At 33.4% G+C, this 14136-nt stretch overlaps 1 pseudogene; it reads left to right on the top strand.

Moving 5' to 3' along the window:
- The window catches only part of LOC132723965 (sodium- and chloride-dependent glycine transporter 1-like), a 108463-nt pseudogene that overhangs the window by 31813 nt on the left and 62514 nt on the right, over positions 1 to 14136 (top strand).

Here is a 14136-nt window from a genome sequence, read left to right as displayed (position 1 = left end):
ATTTACCGGGATTTACCCTACAACATTCTCTTATCTCTTGCATGGATCTTGACTGATTCATGGCTATTTAGCTCACCTGAGCACAAAAATGCTCAAGATGAGCTTTTGTGATCTCAATTTGTCTGGGGTCCGTCAGTGTGTCTGTGTGTCAATGATTTTCATTATGTACATATTGTAAAAACTTAAAAAAATCTTCTTTTCTGAAGACAAGGAGCTATAGATATTTGGTAAATGATATCATTTATAAGTTCCCTGACAAAGTTGTTCAAAGTTTGCCTCTCTTGTAAAAATTGGCCCCACCCTGGGGGTTCATATGGAAAAACCTAGTTAACACTCCAGGGGTACTGTTTCAGTCGAAATATCCATGAAATTGGCCAAAATGTTGTTTTTTAATGATTTCTAGGGCAATTTTGAATATGGGTGGGTCATTTGTAGGCAAAAACTAGGTCACACAAGAGAAATACCGTATAACTGGTTAATTCTGCGGGTGCAAATTTTTGCGTTTTGGGACTGAAAATGGGTATATTAATTTTTGCGAATTTAATTTCTGCGTTTTTCATCAAAAACCTTTTTGAAATTTAATTTCTACCTAACATGTTTACAGCCTGTAAACTTGCTAAACTTATTACACAATAAACTATATGTAAAATCCATTGTGATAAATTGACTACATCGAGAACGTATTATAAACATCTCACATGTCTTCATCTATTTTCACTAGAGCGAGAGGCTACCAGCTTGGTGTGTGTATTGATTAATTTAACAGGTAAATTGAGGTGACAAGTAAAAGAAAGAGCAACGAAACATGAGGCTATCTGATTTGTAGGAGGGGGCATAGCCCCTGAGTATTAATCAGATTGCTGAGTGTTTTGATGTTCTTTCTCTTTGGTATCATAGTCAAACATAAAAAACACGTTCCCTGTTGTCACAATATGAAACCCCGAGAAAAAGTAACCAATGACCGAGCATCTGAATATGATATTTCTGTCGCTTTCCCTTTCTCTTCCGTCTCAATAAGCAAAAATGAGTCAATCAATGGGCATGCTCTGGAGTGCAGGTAACTAATACCTGCACTCCAGTTAACGCACTGTGCATGTATATGTATACGATTTAACTCTGACACATTTTCAACAGAAAGGTCCCCAAACTATGATACAAACGGGGTAAAGTACATATAAAACTACAAAATATTTGGGAATATAATTTTTGCGGTCGGAAGGGACCCGCAAAATATTGCAGAAATTAGCTATCCGCAGAAATAACCAGTTATACGGTATGGAAAACCTTTTTACCCTTCTAGTGTCTAGGGGCAACTGCTTCAGTCTAAATATCCTTCAAATGGGTCAGAAAATTGTTTTTGAAGATTCCTAGTTCAAATATGGGTCATTTGGGGTCAAAAAACTAGGTCACACAGTCTATATATAGAAAAACACTCTAGAGGTTATTGTTTTGGTCCAAATATCCTGAAAATTGGTCAGAAAGGTTTTTTAGGGGATTTTTAGGGCATGGTCCAATATGGATCATATAGGGTAAAAAAGTGAGGTCATAATGCCCAAATTATGGAAAAAACCTTGTTAACACTTTAGAGGCTAATGTTTTGGTCCAAAGGTTGTTTTGATGATTTCTAGCTTAAGTTCAATTATGTTTCATCAATGGTCAAAAACTAGGTTACACAGCCCAAATATAGGACAACCTTGTTAATACTGTAGAGGTTACATTTAAGCCCAAATATCCTGGAAATTGGTCAGAAAGATTGTTTGTGTGATTTCTAGCTCAAAGTTGAATATGGGTCATTTGGGGTGACAGCACAGCATGTATGGAAAAACCTTATTTACTATGAATGTCATGATATCAGTTTATTGCATTATATCTGCCTTTCTATCATTGCTAACAATATTAATTCAGAGCCTCAATAATCAGGTGAGTGATATTAGGGCCACCATGGCCCTCTTGTTGTGAACCTAACTTTTTTGCTTGCAGCATTTATTTAAAAACAAATCTTCTGAAATTACTTAAAAGTTAATTTATGCATTCGGAATTTCAATTCAAGTTCTATTTGAAAGACCGATAACTCTGGTATGAATTCTGAAAGAAATATAACCATTTGTGAACAAACAAAATGCTTTTGTCAATGTCCAAAAGTCATAATGTAGTTTTTTGAACAAAATCTCTTTTTATGCCCCTGAATGGAGGCATGATATAATCGCACTGTCTGTAGCATTCTTGGGTAGTCTTTTATCAAGTTTGCTTATATTGATTTGATTGGCCCCTTTTAGGGATCTCTAGAGTTAAAAATATAAAAACCTTTAGACATCTTCTTCTACAGAACTTATGGATGGATGATCAAACTTTGTCTGTAGCATTTTTGGGTAGCCTTTTATCAAGATTGCTCATATTATTTTGATTGGCCCCTTTTAGGGGCCGCAAAAGTTAAAATAGAAAAACCTTTAAATGTCTGCTTCTACAGAATTTATCGATGAATGATCACCAAACTATGTCTGTAGCATTCTTAGTTAGTGTTTTATCAAGTTTGCTCATATTAATTTTAGTGGCCCCTTTTAAGGGCTGCTAAAGCTAAAAATAGAAATACATTAAAACATCCAAATTTTTTATGTAGCATTCTTGGGTAGTCTTTTATCAAGTTTGCTCATATTAATTTGATTGGCCCCTTTTAGGCACTGATTAACCTTAAATAGAAAAAACACCATTTTCTACTGAAATAATTGATGGATGATCACCAAACTTTGTGTGTAACATTCTTGGGTAGCCTTTTATCAAGTTTGCTCATATTAATTTGTTTGGCCCCTTTTATGGACCACTAAAGCTAAAAATTGAAACACCTTTGAACATCATTTCCTACTGAAATAATTCATAGATGTTCACCTATTTGTCTGTAGCATTCTTAGGTAGTCTTTTATCAACGAAGTTTGCTCATATTAATTTGATTGGCCCCTTTTAGGGGCCGCTAAAGCTAAAAATAGAAATACCTTTAAACGTCTCCTACAGAACCAATTGATGGATGATCACCAAATTTTGTCTATAGCTTTCTTAGGTAGTCACTTATCAAGTTTGCTCATATTAATTTGATTAGCCCCTTTTAGGGGCCACTAAAGTTAAAAATAAAAAAAACCTTTGAACATCATATTTGTTCAAATAATGTGTTGAAATTGTCCCTGCTCAAGGGGGCAAAGATTTTCATGACAAACATAATTATGTAAATCTGAATGTAAATCTTACGGGAAAATTATCCTCTCAAGCTTCAAAGGCTTGTGATTAGAGATTTGGCATGAAACATAGTGAATTTCTACAAAGATTGCTCAATTTATGACTCAGGGACAATGTAAGCTCTGCCTAGGGTCATGAGTATTCTTTATATTCATTAAACAGAAACTAAAAGAAAATGTTTTCTGAAAAGGAGAAAACTAAAGCTTAGATATTTTACATGTAACATTGTATCAATATTCAGAGCTCCAGATAGCGTGCGTATAAGCGTAAAATACGCATAGAAAATCTAAAATACGCATCACTTTCAAAATTCGTGCGTCAAAGTTACGCACAACAAAATGAAAATACGCTCGTATGTCAAAATTTATGCGTGAAAGAATAAAAGTGTAAACATTTGATATGTAAAAAGAAGATGTTTTGATCATAAAAATACAATATATTTCAATTTATTTCAATGAAAACTAAAAATTCTGTTGTCAACAAAGCATGTTAAAAACGAAAGTAGCAGGAAATACAGAAGGGAGGTAACTCCGTAGGTCAACCTGTGAAATTAAGCCAGATAATCATCGTAGGAGTTAACACAGTATTAAGTTTATTAAGGCATCTATTGACATGCTTATGCCTCAATATAAACAAAAATATATTTTATTTTCTTTCACTTTTGTTGTTTGAACAAAATAACATGTTTTTCACCTGCAGTTTTGTACTCAATATTTTCGTACCCAGTCTACAGTTACGGACAATTTTCTCTCAGACCAATACATTTTTTTAAGGAAAGATAAAAAAAATCTTGTTTATTTTTCTTTTATTCTAATTTCAACTGTAATTAAGGTACATGCCAACAGAAATAAAGAAAGAAAAACATTGACTCCTAGAAAGTAAAATAATTTCAGGGCTTCCACTAGTGGAAGTTTACTTTGGGAGTCATTTACTCCTTCATTTTGGCCTTTGACTTAAGAAAATCAATACTTTTCCTTCTTTACCTATATAATGTGACTTCCAATGTCAGAGATTTTGAAGTCTTTGACTTCCAAATTTTGAAAATAGAAGCCCTAATAATTTTGCTGTGTATCCTAAACTTGAGTTCCAGTATACTCTGGAAGTCTGACTTTACATGGCATGTTTTGTATTGTTTCACATTGAATCAGTATTTAATTTGTTAAGGTTTTCCTATAAAAAGAAAATAAACAAACAAACAAACAAAAACAATAAGTTTAATTTGTTTATAAAAAATGCAAAATGCTTTTTTGACAGATTTTACCACTTAAGTTTTTCAGAATTTGCATTTTACCCCTCACTCTAAATTTTGAGGGGTAAAAACCCCTTGGCCAAAAAAATTATCTGGAGCTCTGAATATTGTAGAAATTAAAGCCTTACTGTCAAAATTTTGCTCTGCCCAAAGGGACACTGTGAGTTTCTTTTTATGCCACTGCAGCATCTGCATTGCGGTGTATATAGCGATTCATATGTGTGTGTGTGTGCATATATGCCTGCATTTGTTCTATAGATTATAAAGTAAAAAATCTTCCTGTAAAGAACCACAAGGCCTAGAGCATTAATATTTTGCATAAGGCATTACCTTTAACAAGATTGTTAATTGTTGAATTATAGCCCTTTGGTGGTCAAAATTGGCCCCACCCAGGGGCCATTTATTTTCATTATGTACATATAGTGAAAACCTAAAAAATCTTCTTGCCTGAAGGTACAAGGGTAAGAGCTTTGATATTTGGTAAATAATGTCATCTGTAGGTCCTCTACCAAAGTTATACAAATTTTGCGCCTATTGTCAAAATTTGCCTCGCCCCAGGGGGTCATAGTTTTTCCTTAAAACTTTTAAATGTTTTTCTCTGAATTGACAAAGCTGGAGGTGAGATATTTGGCATGAAACATTGTGCAGTATACCTCTACCAAGATTGTTCAAATATTAGCCCTGGGGTCAAAATTGGCCCCACACCAGGGTCATTGATTTTCACTGTGTACACACAGTAAAAACGGAAACTAAAACAAATGTTTTCTGAATAGGAGAAAGCTACAGCTTACATATTTTATATGAAACATTGTCTGTATCAAGATTGTTTGAATTAAACCTTGGGTTAAAATTTTGCCCAGCCCAAGGGGACAGTGACGTACTTTATTGTCATTTGATGTACAACCATAAGATTTGGACCGTGTGCTCAGTTTGAGATTTTAAATTGATTTTAAGTATCAGCTGACTTAGATTTTGACAAATGACCTACTTTCTTGTTCTTTGAGGTACAGCTATGAAATTTGGACCATGTGCACAGATTAAGATGTTAATTGAACTTTGATATCAGCTGACCTAAATTTTGATGATGTGACTTACTGTCTTTTCCTTTGATGTACAGTTATTTAGGCCATGTGAAATATGATCTTGACCACCAAATCACTAGACTCAACTGCTTTGGCAATGTTCAGTTGTCTAGAAACAGAAAAAATCTTCTGTTCCTACACTCTGTTGAATGTTGTATTAATGTGATGGCATAGCATTTTCAATGCCTATTTGAAAAACGGGTCAAATTATTGTTTCCTCCTGCGGGCAGCTGGGCAGGAGGCATCAATTTTTTGACAGGAGCATATCTCCTACACGCATGGAGGAATTTTACTGAAATTTCACAGATATGTTCACCCATATGAGAAGCTGGATCAAGCGCAACAGGTCTCTAGGTCAAAGGTCAATATCACACTTTGAGGTCATTGAAAAACCCTTGTCTAGACCAAATCTCTACATGCATAGAGGGATTTCAATAAAACTTGGCACATATGTTCACCATTTTGAGGCGAAATGTCACTGCAGACAAGGTTAAGGTCACACGTAGGGGTCAAAGTTCAGATAAAAATATGAAGATGTGTATTCAGACCATTTAGTCATCATTTATTGTTGGATTGAAACACAAATGGTCATTATCATGACTAGTGGTTTGAAATATGTGATTAAGTTAATATATGCAAGGTGAAGGTCACTAAAGATGATAAAATGTAGAAATTTTGTCCTGAGCATATCTCCTACACAAATGGAGGGATTCTAATAAAAATTTCATACAAATGTTCGCCACTATGAGAGGCAGTGTCACTCGCATGTATTAGATTAAGGTCACACTTAGAGGTCATTGAAAAACACTTGCTTGTTTAGAGAATAACATCTACATGCATAGAGGGATTTCAGTATAACTTGGCACAAATGTTCATCATTGTAAATGGAGTTTCACATGCAAAATTTAGGTCCCTGTAGCCAAGGTCAAGGTCACATATAGGTGTCAAAGTTCAGATAAAAATATGAAAATGTGTATTTGGACCATTTTGTCATCATTTATTGAGGGATTGAAACACAAATGGTCATTATCATAAGTAATGGTGTGAAACATGTAATTAAGGTTAATGTATGCAAGGTGAAGGTCACTTAAGATGATAAAATGTAGAAATTTTGTCCAAAGCATATCTCCTCAACGCATGATGGAATTCTAATGAAATGTCATAGAAATGTTCACCCCTATGAGAAGCAGTGTCACATGCATGAACCAAGTCTCTACAATAAAAGTTAAGGTCACACTTAGAGGTACTTGAAAAACGCTTGTTCAGAGCGAAACATCTACATTCATTGGGTTTTTTTAATGTAACTTGGCACAAATGGTCACTATTGTGAGGTCCCAGCTGCCAAAGTCAAGGTCACTTAGAGAGGTCAAAGTTTGTGAATGGGGACCATAATTAGTCCTCATTTATTGATGGATTATAACACAAATGATAACTATCATGACTACAAGTGTGACACATGTAATTTAGGTCAAGGTCACTAGAGTTGATAAAATATCCAGACTTCAAAGAAGAGTATATTGCTTTGCATTTGTCTGTCTGTCGGTCTGTCAGTCCGTAGACCAAATGGTTTCCGAGTGATAACTAAAGAACACTTAGACCTAGGAACTTCAAACTTAGACCTAGGAACTTCAAACTTGGTATGATGATTGGTCATGACAAGTAGATGACCCCTATTGATTTTTAGCTCGACTATACGAAGTATATGGAGAGCTGTCCTACTCGCCCCGGCGTCGGCGTCCGCGTCCAGATTTTAGATTAAAGTTTTGGTGCAGTAAAATATTTTTCACTATAACTTTGTCATTTCTTAAGGTATCAACTTCAAACTTCAAATATATGTTCCTTATCATCAACCACATCATATGTGACAAGGTTTATAACTCTAGCACCAATATTTTCAGAGTTATCTCCCCTTGAACTTAGAATTTTCCTTAAAAAATACTATTTTTTACTGTTACTTCTTTATTTCTTAAGGGATCAACCTCATACTTCAAATATATGTACCTTATCATCATCCCCATCTTATGTGACAAAGTTCATAAGTCTAGCACCAATATTTTCAGATTTATCTCCCCTTGAACTTAGAATTTTCCTTAAAAAATACTATTTTTTACTGTTACTTCTTTATTTCTTAAGGGATCAACCTCATACTTCAAATATATGTACCTTATCATCATCCCCATCTTATTATGACAAGGTTCATAACTCTAGCACCAATATTTTCAGATTTATCTCCCCTTGAACTTAGAATTTCTTCAAAAAGTACTATTTCTTACTGTTTCTTCTTTATTTCTTAAGGGATCAACCTCATACTTCAAATATATTTATGTTATCATCATCCCCATCTTATGTGACAAGGTTCATAACTCTAGCACCAATATTTTCAGATTTATCTCCCTTTGAATTTTCCATAAAAAATATTTTCTTTACTGTTACTTATTTATTTCTAAAGGGATCAACTTCATACTTCAAATATATTTACGTTATCATCATCCACATCTTATGTGACAAGGTTCATAACTCTAGCACCAATATTGCAAGAATTATCTCCCAATTAACTTAGATTTTTTTACTAGAAAAATGTTTTTTTTTATTATAACTTTTTTTATTTTTAAAGGTATCTACCTCAAACTTCAAATACTTATTCCTTATCATCAATTACATTTAATGTGACAATGTTCATAACTCTTGAAGTAATATTACACATTTATCTCTCTTTGAACTTAGGATTTTCTTTAAGAAATATAATAACTTCTTTACTTTTTAAGGTATCTACTTCAAACTTCAAATGTATTTCTTATCATTACACAAATGTTGTTTGACAAGGTCCATAACTCTAGCATGACTATTTCTAGAATTATTCCCCTTGATCTTTGAATTTATGTTAACAAATATTATTTTTTTACTATAACTTAATACATGATTATACATAATTGATTTTTCTTTCATAGTTTTGTCCTCCTTACTGCGTCCAGTATTTTATTAGTCGAGCTTCGCTGTCTCCTGTGACAGCTCTTGTTGGGTCAAGAGGTCAAAGGTCAAGGTCACATTGACCTTGTAGGTAAGAACGGTTTCCGATCAATAACTAAAAAAGGCTTAGGCCTAGGAACATCAAAATTGATATGATGATTGTTTATGACCAGAAGATGAACCCTCTTGATTTTGGGGTCAAGGGGTCAAGGTCATATTTATCTTGTAGGTAAAAACGGTTGATGATCAATAACTTGACAACCCATGAGCAGTTGGCCCTAAAACTTCTTAGGTTCATTTGACTTGACAATTAGATGACTCCTATTGATTTTTTGGGTCTAAGGGTCAAAGGTCAAGGTCATATTAACCTTGTAGGTGAAAACGTTTTGCGATCAATAACTTAACAAGCCCATACCTGCTGGCCCTCAAACTTTTTAGGTGCATTGGTCTTGGCCAGTTGATGACCCCTATTGGTTTTTGGTCAGGGGGTCAGTGTTATATTGACCTTGTACTTGAAGACGGTTTCTGACCAATAACTCAACAACTCGAGTTGCCTTGGTTGATATTTTTATATTAAACTAAAAATGCTTTTCGTATACACATTTGAAGGTCTAATGTAATAAAACAACTTGGCTGTCATTAATGAGGCCTACATGGATCATTAAACGTATGCATATATTATTTGGTAAGATTTGTAATAACGTTGTCATAAAATTGCAGCACACAACCTATGCTGTCACAATAATTATTACCTAGTGACTAGTCATGACAAGTAGATATAACCCTTATTGATTTTTTGTTCACTGGTCAAAAGTCAGTAATAATAATCTGATCACATGACTAATTGGCATACATGTTTTACAAACATATCTTGTTTCCAGATATTTCCCAGAGCATATTTTCTATATGCATATCTATAATGCCCACATCTCTTTCAAAAGCTTTTGTGACGGGCCTATTTTGCGACAATGTTGCCCTTTTTATACGCCCATTTGAAAAACGGGTTGTATTATAGTTTCAGCCCTGCCTGGCGCCTGGGCTTGCGGTGTCCAATTTTTGTCTGGAGCATATCTCCTTCACTCATGGAGGAATTTTAATGAAACTTCATAGAAATGTTCACCACTATGAGCAGCCGTGTCACGCACATGAACCAGGCCTCTAGGTCAAAGGTCAAGGTCACACTTGGAGGTCATTGAAAAACATTTGTCCGGAGCAAAACTTTTACATGCATAGAAAGATTTCAATATAACTTGGCACAAATGGTCACTATTGTGAGGCAGAGTGTCGCATGCAACATTTAGGTCCCTGCCGCAAAGGTCAAGGTCACACATAGGTCAAAGTTCAGATAAAAATATGAAAATGTGTATTGGGACCATTTAGTCATCATTTATTGAGGCATTGAAAACAAATGGTCATTAACATGACTACTGGTGTGAAACATGTAATTTAGATTAATATATGAAAGGTCAAGGTCACTAAAGATGATTGCCAAGGTCACTTAAGATGATAAAATATAGAGATTTTGTCCAGAGCATATCTCCTACACATATGGAGGGATTCTAATGAAACTACAAATGTTCACCACTATGAGAAGCCATGTCCCGTGCATGAACCAGGTCTCTAGGTCAAAGGTCAAGGTCACATTTAGAGGTCATTGAAAAATGCTAGGCCAGAGCAAAACTTCTACATGCATTGAGGGATTTCAATATAACTTGGCATAAATGTTCAGGATTGTGAGGCAGATGTCAAGCACAAAATTTAGGTCTCTGCGGCTAAGGTCAAGGTCACATATAGGGGTCAAAGTTCAGATAAAAAAATCACTATAGATGGTAATATATCCAGATATTGCCCAGAATATATCTCCTATATGCATATCTATAATGCCCACATCTCTCAAAAGCTTCTGTGACGGGCGTATATTGCCACAATGTTGCCCTTGTTCACAAATGCAATCTTGTTTTATATTTATTTAAAAATTTCTTTAAACCTTTTATTTGTTTGCTTTTAGAAATATTAGAACAGTCCAGCGTTGCCCCTGACTGACAAAATAAATATAGAGTTATCTGTATCCTATGACACTTTTCTGTATATATAATGATAAACGTTTTATAAAACTTTATTTAATTTATGATTTAATTTATTTATGATAATTATACATTTAAATGTTTTGCAAATACAATTCACAGATATATGATTACAGATAGCATGAAATTTTTTTTTTTCAGATTTCCACAGTGACAACTGTACATACAACACTTTTGGATAGTTTTCCACACATTTTCCGTAAAAATCAGAAGCGAAAAGTAATGTTGCTTGTTGGGATATCAGTTATATGTTACATCATTGGACTTGCATTTGCTTCGCAGGTATTTTCATAGTGCACTTTTTCTATATGTATGCTGTATTACTGTTCATTGCTGTATAGTCAGTCCATCATAAAACAAATGTTGCCATTAAGGATTGTTCCAGAAGTGTGCTTGTTCAATATTGAAAATAAATGTTTTGTATTTAAATTTAAAAAGCAAGTGCTTACTAACTGCTTCCATGCAGATAGCATTGTGACTAAATCAGTATTTGTGTTTTAAAACAAATCTGATACATATATTGTTTGTTATCACATAAGAATCTAAGGATGTCTTTATTTCATAAAGCAGCTTTGTATTTCAGGTTTTATTTATTCAGGTCTATATGTCTTCTGTGTGGTCTAACCTACTCTGTTGTACTACATGATTCCTTAATAAGCTTATCAAAAACAATCAGGTCAAACAGTGTTTGATCTTGTTGTTTACTGCTTAGTTTAACTGATAGCACTGACTGTTGTGAGAACTTGCATCAATAGTCTGTTTTCATTTGATAGAAATATCAAAATTTAAAATGTGGGAGACAGTTGTATCTTTTAGTTTTGGCCACTATACAGAGTATGTTTGATTTTTGTTTTGTAGCAGGGTATGACTGCTAAGTCTGCAATGGAAGTATTGCTTATTTATTGCCACTTCTACTATAGTAATACTAATAAATGAGAATTTATCATTAATTTGTGCAATTATTATTTATATTGATATCCCAGTTCTGTTGCTAAAGTACACATCAACAAATATGTGCACAATTTTACCCTTAAAACCAATTTAACTTGGTTAAGTTTTAGATTTTTGAAAAAAAAAATTATATTTTATCTTAAAACAAAATTGGAAGAAATGTCCAAATAAATAACAGATCTTCCATTGCTTTTCTCTCACATGGCATATAACATGGTTAGTGTATAGCAATGTGTTTTGATTATTTGTAGAAACAGAATGAATTACCTCCCTTTATTTTTCTGTATTATTGTTTAGGGAGGAATGTACATATTACAGTTATTTGACAACTATGCGGCCACCTACTCTCTTCTAGTGATTGGCCTTGTCGAGTCCTTAGCATTGTCATGGGTTTATGGTGAGTTTCTATGGTGATCGGGTACAGGAAGGGGTAAGCTTCCTGCTGTTTCCGAGAGCCAACATACAAATCAATGGATGTGTAAAAAATGTTGGTATCAATTATGTTATGGAGTTAATTAATCTGTTTTTTATTTACTTATTTATTCTTTTTTATTTGTTGTTTTAGCATTTTAAAGACAACAAAGGCACAGATGAATTAAAGTATCTTTCGATACTTCAATAAAGAAATTTTAATGACATTCTGAATGAACTACATGCATTTTCAGGCTTGTTTTAATTTACATTTAAAATCTAAAGTGTGGGGCAGTTTTTCTAATAGTTTTTATTATACCCCCGACAAACAAAGTTTGTGGGGGTATACTGGAGTCAGCTGGTGGTAGGTCGGTCGGTTGGTCGCTCGTTCTGTTGCATATTTCTTGTCCAGGACATAACTCAGAATGTATGAGAGATATCAACATCAAATTTTGTAGGTAGATAGATCTAATTGGGTAGAAGTACACTGCAAAAGAACCATAACTTTGCCTTCCCTAATTTTGGAGTTATTGCCCTTTGTTCATTTTTAGCTCGACTATACGAAGTATAAGGAGAGCTGTCCTACTCCACGTCAAGATTTCAGATTAAAGTTTTGGTGCAGTAAAATATTTTTCACTATAACTTTGTCATTTCTTAAGGTATCAACTTCAAACTTCAAATATATGTTCCTTATCATCAACCACATCTTATGTGATAAGGGTCATAACTCTAGCACCAATATTTTCAGATTTATCTCCCCTTGAACTTAGAATTTTCCTAAAAAAACAACTATTTTTTACTGTTTCTTCTTTATTTCTTAAGTGATCAACCTCGTACTTCAAATATATATACCTTATGATCATCCCCATCTTATATGATAAGATTCATAACTCTAGCACCAATATTTTCAGATTTATCTCCCCTTGAACTCAGAATTTTTCTTAAAAAAATACTATTCTTAAGGGATCAACCTCATACAACAAATATATGTACCTTATCATAATCCCCATCTTATGTGACAAGGTTCATAACTCTAGCACCAATATTTTCAGATTTATCTCCCCTTGAACTCAGATTTTTTCTTAAAAAATATTATTTTTATCTGTTACTCATAACTCTTGAAGCAATATTTACAGATTTATCTCTCTTTAAACTTAGGATTTTCTTTAAGAAATATTATAACTTCTTTACTTTTTAGCTCGACTATACGAAGTATATGGAGAGCTGTCCTACTCGCCCCGGCGTCGGCGTCCGCGTCCAGATTTTAGATTTAAGTTTTGGTGCAGTAAAATATTTTTCACTATAACTTTGTCATTTCTTAAGGTATCAACTTCAAACTTCAAATATATGTTTCTTATCATCAACCACATCTTATGTGACAAGGTTCATAACTCTAGCACCAATATTTCCAGATTTATCTCCCCTTGAACTTAGAATTTTCCTTAAAAAATACTTTTTTTTACTGTTACTTCTTTTTTTCTTAAAGGATCAACCTCATACTTCAAATATATGTACCTTATCATCATCCCCATCTTATGTGACAAGGTTCATAACTCTACCACCAATATTTTCAGATTTATCTCCCCCTGAACTTAGAATTTTCCTCAAAAAATACTTTTTTTTACTGTTACTTCTTTATTTCTTAAGGGATCAACCTCATACTTCAAATATATTTACGTTATCATCATCCCCATCTTATGTGACAAGGTTCAAACTCTAGCACCAATATTTTCAGATTTATCTCCCCTTGAACTTAGAATTTTCCATAAAAAATATTATTTTTTACTGTTACTTATTTATTTCTAAAGGGATCAACTTCATACTTCAAATATATTTTACGTTATCATCATCCACATCTTATTTGACAAGGTTCATAACTCTAGCACCAATATTGCAAGAATGATCTCTCCATAAAGTTAGATTGTTTTACTAAAAAAATGTTATTTTTTATTATAACTTTTTTATTTTTAAAGGTATCTACCTCAAATTTCAAATACTTATTCCTTATCATTAATTACTTTTTATGTGACAATGTTTCATAACTCTTGATGCAATATTTACAGATTTATCTCTCTTTGAACTTAGGATTTTCTTTAAGAAATATAATAACTTCTTTACTTTTTTAAGGTATCTACTTCAAACTTCAAATATATATTTCTTATCATTA

Source organism: Ruditapes philippinarum, unplaced genomic scaffold, assembly GCF_026571515.1.
Source record: "Ruditapes philippinarum isolate M1 unplaced genomic scaffold, ASM2657151v2 ctg329_1_1_1_1, whole genome shotgun sequence".
NCBI classification, from domain to species: domain Eukaryota; kingdom Metazoa; phylum Mollusca; class Bivalvia; order Venerida; family Veneridae; genus Ruditapes; species Ruditapes philippinarum.
The sequence above is the reverse complement of the archived record's forward strand: the minus strand, read 5'-3'. Positions and strand labels throughout refer to the sequence as shown.